We start from the raw sequence: 9086 nt of genomic DNA on the forward strand, positions 1-9086 counted from the left end.
GCCTGTAATCCTAGCTACTTGGGAGGCAAAGGGCAAGAGAATCTCTAAAGGAAGAAAGAAAAAAAAAATTTAAAAAAAAAAAACAACTTCAAAACTAAGATGAGTGAAAGAAAGCCAGTTGAAATTGAAAGCAAAAATTAAAAAAAAAAAATTTAAAAAAAAAGAAAACAACCAATCTGGGCAGCACCTGTGGCTCAGTGGGTAGGGCACTGACCTCATATACCGAGGGTGGTGGGTTCAAACCCAGCCCCAGCCAAACTGCAACAAAAAAATAGCTGGGTGTTGTGGTGGATGCCTGTAGTTCCAGCTACTCAGGAGGCTGAGGCAAGAGAATCACTTATGCCCAAGAGTTGGAGGTTGCTGTGAGCTATGACACTACAGCACTCTACCGAGGGTGACAGAATGAGACTGTCTCAAAAAAAAAAAAAGAAAGAAACAACCAATCTGATTTAAAAATGGACAGAAGATTGTCAGACACCTCACCAAAGAAGATGTACAGATGTACAGATGACAAGTAAACATATGAAAAAATGTCATTAGCAAATTTAAAGTTAAAACAACCTGAATGTTTTAATGGGGATTGCATTAAATTTGTAGATTGCTTTGGATAGTGTGGACATCTTAATATAGTCTTACAGCTGCAGATGCTGGTGAGGTGTTGAAAGAAGGGAACACTTATACTCTTATACTTAGTGGGATGGCAAACTAATACAGCCCTTTTGGAAAGAAGTATGAAGAATCCTCAAAGAGCTAAAAGTAAACCTTCCATTTAATCCTACAATCCCATTATTAGGTATCTTCCCAGAAGAAAAAAAATCATTTTACCATAAGGACATCACTAGAATGGTTACCACAGCTCAATTTACAATCACCAAGATCTGCAAACAACCCAAATATGCATCAATTCACAAATGGATAAACAAACTATGGTCCATGTATACCATGGAATACTATTCAGCCATAAAAAGATGGAGACTTTACATCTTTTATGTATATCTGGATGAATCTGGAAAACATCTTCCTAAGTAAAGTATCACAAGAATGGAAAATCTAGCACCCAATGTACTCGGTACTAATATGAAACTATCAGATGAATAACTACAAGTCCACACAGGAAAAAAAAAACACAATTAAATTCAAGTAGGAGAAGGTTTGGTAAGTTCTCACAAAATGGGTACAGTGTATGGGTACATGGCAGACCTCCTAGGTGAAGAGCTCAACTACAACTTGGACTGCACCTAACAAATGCAAACGATGTAACCTAATCATTTGTACCTATGTATTAATCTGATTTTAAGAAGAAAAACCTGAATGGAACTGGAGACCATTCTTCTAAGTATAGCAAGAATTGAAAAACACATACTGCATGTACTCACAATTAAACTAGAACTAATTGAACAACTCTCATGTGCATATATGGAAGTAAAACTCAATAGAAACCAAGCAGGTGAGGGGGAGAGGAGGAGACAGGTAAATTCACACCTAACAATGCATGCTATCTGGGTAAATGCACACTTATAACTTTGACTCAAACTATGCAAAAGCAATTCATGTAACCAAAACATACACACCTATAATATTCTGACATTAAAAAAGAGAGACTTCTACACATCTACTAACATGGCCAAAATCCACAACAGTGACACCACCAAATTCTGGCAAGGATGTGGAGCAACAGAAACTCTCATTCATTGTTGGTGGGGAAAAAAAGTGTATAGCCTCTTTGAAAGATAGTTCGTCAGTGTTTTATAAAACTAAACATATAGTAGTCCCCCTTTATCCAAGGAGGATACATTCCAAGACCACCAGAAATGCTTGAAAACTCAGCTAGTACAAAACTCTACATATACTGTGTTGTTTTTGATCTAACAACTCAGATGACTACTAAATAACTAATTGGCAGGTATATGGCATGGACATTCTGAACAAAGGTATGATATCCTATCCAGGATGAAGTGGAATGGTGCGAGATTGCATCATGTGAGAATGGTACACAATTTAAAACTTAATGACTTGTTTATTCTCGGGATTTTCCATTTAATATTTTCAGACCATTGTAGATCTTGAGTAACTTGAAGCTGCAGAAAGCAAAACCTTAGATAAGTGGAGACTACAGTACCTTTACCATATATGATCCAACAATTATACTCCTTGGTATTCAAAGGAGGTAAAAATCGATGCCTACATTAAAAAAAATGCACACAAGTTTATAATAGCTTTATTTATAATTGCAAAACTTAGAAGCAACCAAGAATTTTTTTAGTAGGTGAATAAATAAACTGGGATATATCTAGACAATGGAATATTATTCAGCATTAAAAGAAAGTGCACTATCAAGCCAAGAAAAAGACACAGAGAAAACTTAAATCCACATTAGTAAAGGAAAGAAACTAATCTGAAAAGGCTACACACTATATGATTCTAGCTATATGAGATTTTGAAGAAGGCAAAAGTATGGAGACCATAGAAAGACCAGTGGTTTCTAGGGGATAGAGGGAGAGATGAATAAGGCAGAATACACAGGATTTTTAGGGCAGTGAAACTATATTATATCATAACATAATAATGGATACAAGTCATTATACACTTTTCCAAATCCATAGAATGTACAATACCAAGAATGAATTCTAATGTAAACAATGAGCTTTAGGTAATAATGATGTATCAGTATAGGTACATCATGGTACAAGATGTCCTGATAGTACAGGAGTTTGTATGTGTGTGGACAAAGGGTATATGAGAACCCTCTGTACTTTCCCTGTAATTTTGCCTGAACCTTAAACTGCTTTAAAAAATAAAATGTATTAATTTTTTTAAAAGCAAATGAATGGCTTCTTTTCTTCCTTTTCAATGATGTGATCCATTCCTACAGTTTCTTGTTTACCTATACATAACACCTAATTTCTACCTAGATATCAAATAGTCATCTCAAACTCACAAAGCCAGTACTTAATTTTTGATTTTCCCTCTCAGAAACTTTCTCCTCTTACAACCTTCCATGTCTCATTAAATAACTACTCCATCCTTCCAGTTGCTCAGTACAAAATCCTTGGCATCATCCTTAACTCTCATCTACTATTACATTCCACTTCCAAAACACTCGGAAAGCTGATCACTTATCACGACCTCCCTCATTATACCATCTCAGTTCAAACTCCCACAGCCTCTCTTCTAATTCATCTCTCTTCTGTTCTTGCCCTACTCCATAATCTATTCTTCACACAGCACCCAGATCTTTCTTATAAAGCAGAAATCATGTAAGACCACACTTTAAAGCCTCTAATGGCTTTTCTTCTCACCAAATAGTGTCTTCCCATAATGACTTGAATAGTGTTAAAAGATCTTCCCACCCTTCCACATCCCTTCTTGCTTACTTGACCCTGGGCTTTATTACTCACCCCTCCTCACTCATGCTACTCTGATTAGCAAAATGGTCTCACTGCAAGATTTTTACACTTGCTTTCTAAGCTTAGAAAGCTTTTCCTCCAAATAAATGGTTCTTTCATCTCTTATATACCTTCTCTAATAACAAAGTTCTCCCTGATCACTAATCTCCAATACGCCCTATTCACCTATGGGTGCTTCCCTTCCCTGCTTTGTATCTCTATGAAGAATGCAATACCATATGACTTAATGTATGTATGTATGTGTATATGCATACTAATAATTTTATATATATACATATATATAAAACATCTTATGTATTTCCTACTTATATACTTTATTTACTATCTGCCTCCCTCAAATAAGATGTAAAGTCCTTTAGAATAGATGTTTACAATAAAAGACAACTGTTTCATTTGCTGTTGTATCCTCAGTGGTTAAAACAATACCTGGCAAGGGATTGGCACATAAATAATTGTTGAATAATTGCGTGAAGATCATACAAGACTTGTGATATGGCAGTCTTTTTTTTTTTTTTTGAAGAGACAGAGTCTCACTTTGTCACCCTTGGTAGACTGCTGTGGTTTCACAGCTCACAGCAACCTCCAGCTCTTGGGCTTAGGCAATTCTCTTGCCTCAGCCTCCCGAGTAGCAGGGACTACAGGCCTACAGGTGCCCACCACAACGCCCAGCTATTTTTTGCTGCAGGTTGGCTGGGGCCAGGTTTGAACCCACCTCCCTCAGTATGTGGGGTCGGCGCCCTACTCACTGAGCCATAGGCACCGCCCTGCTGTCTTATTTATGTTAAGGGCTACAGCAACACCATTACAACACAGCATGTGTAGCTTAATTTCAAAGAAATATTCTAAATAAGTAAAGTTGAGGAAAATACAATTGTGTATCCATTACAGATAGCTAGGATAGCTGAAATTACTAATTTCATTTTTTGTTTGTTTGTTTGTTTGTTTGAGACAGAGCCTCAAGCTGTCCCCCTGGGTAGAGTGCCGTGGCATTACAGCTCATAGCAACCTCCAACTCCTGGGCTCAAGCGAGTCTCCTGCCTCAACCTCCAAAGTACCTGGGACCACAGGTGCCCGCCACAATGCCTGGCTATTTTTTTTTCAGTTGCAGCCATCATTGTTGTTTGGTGGGCCTGGGCTGGATTTGAACCCGCCACTGGTGTATGTGGCTGGCGCCTTAGCCACTTGAGCCACAGGGGCCAAGTCACTAATTTCATTTGTAATGAATGCTTTATTTGGTAGCATTCTTAAACTTGAAAATTATCCCTTCTACTTAAGAGTTCACAGACCACTTAAGCTCCACTGAAGAAGTAGTTTGCAAACAAACTTCCTTTAAAGAGAGTTCTTTAGCTTCTCCCACCTCCACCTTCAGATTTATTTTTTTCCACTCATTCTTTTCTCCTTTCTTCACTGGGAACCCTTAATTCCATTCTTTCCTCTCTTGCTCCAGTACTCTATTCTATCAATTATACCTCTTACCATTATACCTTCAATCACTCCCCAGATCCAGTAGACTTTTCATCACTCTTTATACATTCCTATTTTCTTGATCCTATAAAACTGTCAAACTCCAATCATTTTCTTCCATTCTCCTTTTATCAACAATTAACCAACAAAAGTAGTTTATTTTCACTGCCCCCACATACTGATCACCATTGCTCAAAGAAGTGGTTCTTAACCACAGAATTTTTTTCATGCCTAGATTCCACGCCTCTGAATCCCAATTTGATAATAAAGTTGATCTTGGAGGGAGGAACGTTCAACATAGTGTGTTAGTGGAAACAGCTCCCTATGAATGTCTGATGCACACACATTAAGAAATATTATCTCACATACCTATGATATGTTGTTCTGGTCATAATAATTTGGATGTAACATTCCACCAACTGAGGAATATAATTAAATCAAGCCTCTGCACCTGACACAGACCAAAATCAAACAAAAAGAAAACCTGGTCATCAAATCCAAGTGTCTTATCTCAGTACTGTCCCCTCCATACTTTACAAGATATTTGAAGCTACCAGCTTTGGGGGGCTTTTTGAGGCAGAATCTCACTGTTGCTTAGGCTAGGTGTAAGCCTAGCACATAGCAACCTCAAATTCCTGGTTTGAAATGATCTTCCTAACTTAGGCTCCTGAGTGGCTGAGACTACAGGCACCTGCCACAATGACAGGCTAATTTTTCTATGTTTAATAGAGATGAGGTCTTGCTCTTCCTCAGGCTGGTCTGAAACTCTTGAGCTCAAGCAATCCTCCTACTGTGTCAGGCTCCCAGAGTTCTAGGATTACAGGCATGGACCATGCCTGAACCCTGACACTACCAGCTTTAAATGCACTCTGTTCTTAAAAGTCTACAAATTTTTGGTCTTTTGGTCCCTTGCTTCCAATTTGTCTGAATGCCATCTAGATAAGTGCTGCTCATTGTTTTCCCAGGGCCAGCCACATCAACATCATTTAAAAACTTATTAGAAATGGAAATTCTTGTGCTCTATCCCAAACATCGGAAACTCTGGTAATGAGGCCCAGAAATGTATGCATTCCTGTGATGATTGAGCACGCTGAACTTTGAGAATCATTCTGCTAAGCAACCTGTTGAGGAATCTACAAATATAGAACTGGAGCTTGAACAGGGTGGGAGTTATCAATACACCCACATTCTGAAGTTAACTGCTACTGAAATAATAGGAGCTCACAAGAAAATAACAAATAGTAGCTACCATTTTAAAAGCGTTAGTATGTGCTAGACATTACGATAAGCTCTTAATACAGCCATACATCAGTTATATGAGAGATGGGGATATGTTCTGAAAAATTCATAGTAAGGTGATTTCATCATTGTGTAAGCTTCATACAGCACACTTACAAAGACTTAAATGCTATAAACTCGACACCTATTATTAATGGTGGAATAGTTGCTTTGGTTTGGTGGCAGAGAAATCTTGACTAACCAAGAAGTTAATCCTGGCTCATTTTTAAAGAATCAATTCCATTCTTTTATAAAGTGAGTGATCATTTGCTCATGTTATTAGTTCCAATAGTTAAAGCCATTCAGGTGATGAAAGGTGGAGGTAGGGGTGACGAGAGTTGAGTGACTCTGGCAAAGAGCAGGGGAAAGATAACTTGTTGTGAGCCAGAGGTGACTGGAAGGCCAGTGATGCTGGTAAAGTTGAGAGAGATGTCAAAGACAGGTTGGCAGAAATGGTCGGATCAAGTCTATCAGGGAGCATCGTATCATGAAGAGATCCAGTAGCTAAAGGTTCAAACGAGCTCAAGATTTAGAAGTATATTACAACTGGTTAGATAACAGCTTTCTTCAGTTACATTAGCCTTCATAGGATACCATTTGGCAAACTTGATTCATTTGTGGTACTCCCTCAATTCTAGCAATACCCTATTTGTGTCTTTCTACAAATGATTAATTTTATATTAGAAGTTAACTTTTCACTAGTTCTAGGCTTTCTGAAAAACTTGTGCTGCTTCTGATCCCCCATTTTCCCTTTATCTGTATATTCTTGCATCTTTTAGGATTATCTATCCATACTTATTCCTTATCCACATTCCAAATAATTCTGCTCAAATATTAAATACAATTTCGGTATTCTGAATTTCTTCTATTATTCCATTAACTTTATGCAATATGAATTACCACCTAACAACATTTATTATGGCCAATGGTATCAATTTAACAGAAAAAGGAGTAATAAATTCATTCTGGGGGAGTTGGCGAATGTTTCCAAGTGAACTGGGCTGAATTTGGAAAAATAAATAGAAGTGCATCAGGCACTAGAAAAGAGAAAGGATATCCCTAACAGCGACCCCCCCAATTTGGTAATGATAGCAGCATAAAACTTAGATAATAGGAAAATTATAAAATAACAATAAAACAAGAAGAAATTCTGTTCATTTCATGCAGAGTAGGGGGGCACAGATTGTGTCTTTAAACATACTTCAGATCTTAAAGTAAATGTTTATAAAAGAGAATTCACAATCAAGGGAAAGGGGTGGAGAAGTAGGAAATTCAGTTTATTTTGTTGTAATAAGTTAGAACAAATGAGTAAAAATATCAACATCTATGCTTAGGAACACATATATTATTTTTCATAAAAGATTCTAGGTTGGAAAACAAGCCTGTGGAACCTTATCCTTATTATAGTATTTGCCCTACTGTTTTGTATCCTTAATACCTGCCTAATAACTTGATGGCACACCCGCACAAATTCTCAATAATCCAATCTTGACTGAAACACCTCACAGTACCCTAACTTTTCACTTATTCTGATCTACACTTTCACATCCTTCAAAGTCTGCTTTATACTATGACTATCAAAAGGCAATAATTTAGCTCAAAGTTTTGTTACTCCACCTTTTCACCCTCTCATTCAAATAGTTATCTCAAATTCCATTAGTTTCAGTTTTCTCCTAAAGGGACTTGGAAAATACATAAACAGCACAATCACAAAACCAATTCCTTGCAGCCAGGGTTCAAACACATACACTATTTTCCAGTCATATCCTTCTTGGGTCTGTTCCTATCACTGATCAAAATCAGCGGACCAGAAAGAAGGAAAAAGCTCAAACAGGAAGGTTTTTCCCTTGCTTTCATGGCTCCAATGCCTGCCCGCCCCCCCATCTCTCCCGCCACCACCACAAACCCCCACCCGGGCTGCACCGCACGACCTCGCACGCACCTCCCACCCCCTGTCACCCGCCACCGCCTACAAAACAGTCATAGCCTTTGTTAAAATGTCCAGGAGCACAATGGACCAGAAGAGAGACACATTCCCGGGGGCGGGATAAAGAAAAGTCACAGGAACGCCATGCCCTTCTTTGCACTAGCCTGGGCCCACTGCCTACATCCCCCAAATCCTCTCCCTTGGGACGGGGAACGTTCCTGACAACTCTGTACCCGAGAAGGCAGGGCGGGAGGAAGGGACGAGCCTGGGACGCCACTCATGGCACCCAGTGCGGGACTTAACTTGAAGCTGGGATACCCTCTAGCACCCTTGGCAAATATCCTGGTCTTGCCCAGCCAGTGTGTGGACTTCAGTCTCTGAACGCCTTCTTCAATTTTTTCCTTACACACACCCTCACTCACTCCCGCCACCATGCACTCTTCACCACGCGGCCCCGGTCCGACCCCTCAGGCAGCAATGCCACCAACACTGCTGCACGTCTGGATAGTTTCTCCTTACAGGACTCAAGTCACCCCGACCCACCCCTACCCCTTCCAGGACGCTTGAGCCAAACCACGTTTCCCGCTAGAAGCGCCGCGCGGCCGCCACACTTACTGCGCCTCCCGCTCAGCTACTCCGCACTCTACCAGTCGCACGCCGCGCCTGCGCGCTCCAAATACTGCCGAGCCTCAGCAGAGCCAGGAACCCGGAGCGCGGACGCGAAGGGCGGTGGGAAGAGTCAGGGGACTGGCTGGGGCGGGGTTAGAAAGAAGGGCGGGGCTCAAACGGGTGGGAAACGAGGGGCGGAGCCTTCGCCGCCTCTGCCGGGAAGACTAGTAGTGAGTCTGGAGCGCTCGCTTCTTAGTGTCTGTAACACTGACAGATATGCCATTTAGGCTCCTGTGTGCACGTCCCTTACTCACCCTGGATAAAACGTAGCATGCAGCCAGCTCTCAGGCCCCTATCTCTCTCTCTCTGGCTACCCTGGATCCCTGCCACCATTTCCCCCT

The 9086-nt window shown here is 40.2% G+C and overlaps 1 protein-coding gene across 1 annotated transcript in view; it reads right to left on the reverse strand.

The window, feature by feature from the left end:
• Positions 1–8739, reverse strand: part of LOC105888396 (transmembrane gamma-carboxyglutamic acid protein 1-like) — an 88040-nt gene extending 79301 nt beyond the window's left edge. Inside the window, exon 1 of the mRNA XM_023509120.1 lies at positions 8692–8739. The gene's annotated coding sequence lies outside the window, so the exon portion shown is untranslated. The remainder of the gene's footprint in view (positions 1–8691) is intronic.
• Between the last annotated feature and the right edge of the window lie 347 nt (positions 8740–9086).

This window comes from Otolemur garnettii, unplaced genomic scaffold (assembly GCF_000181295.1).
Source record: "Otolemur garnettii isolate 467f Iridium unplaced genomic scaffold, OtoGar3 scaffold00373, whole genome shotgun sequence".
Lineage (NCBI taxonomy): Eukaryota > Metazoa > Chordata > Mammalia > Primates > Galagidae > Otolemur > Otolemur garnettii.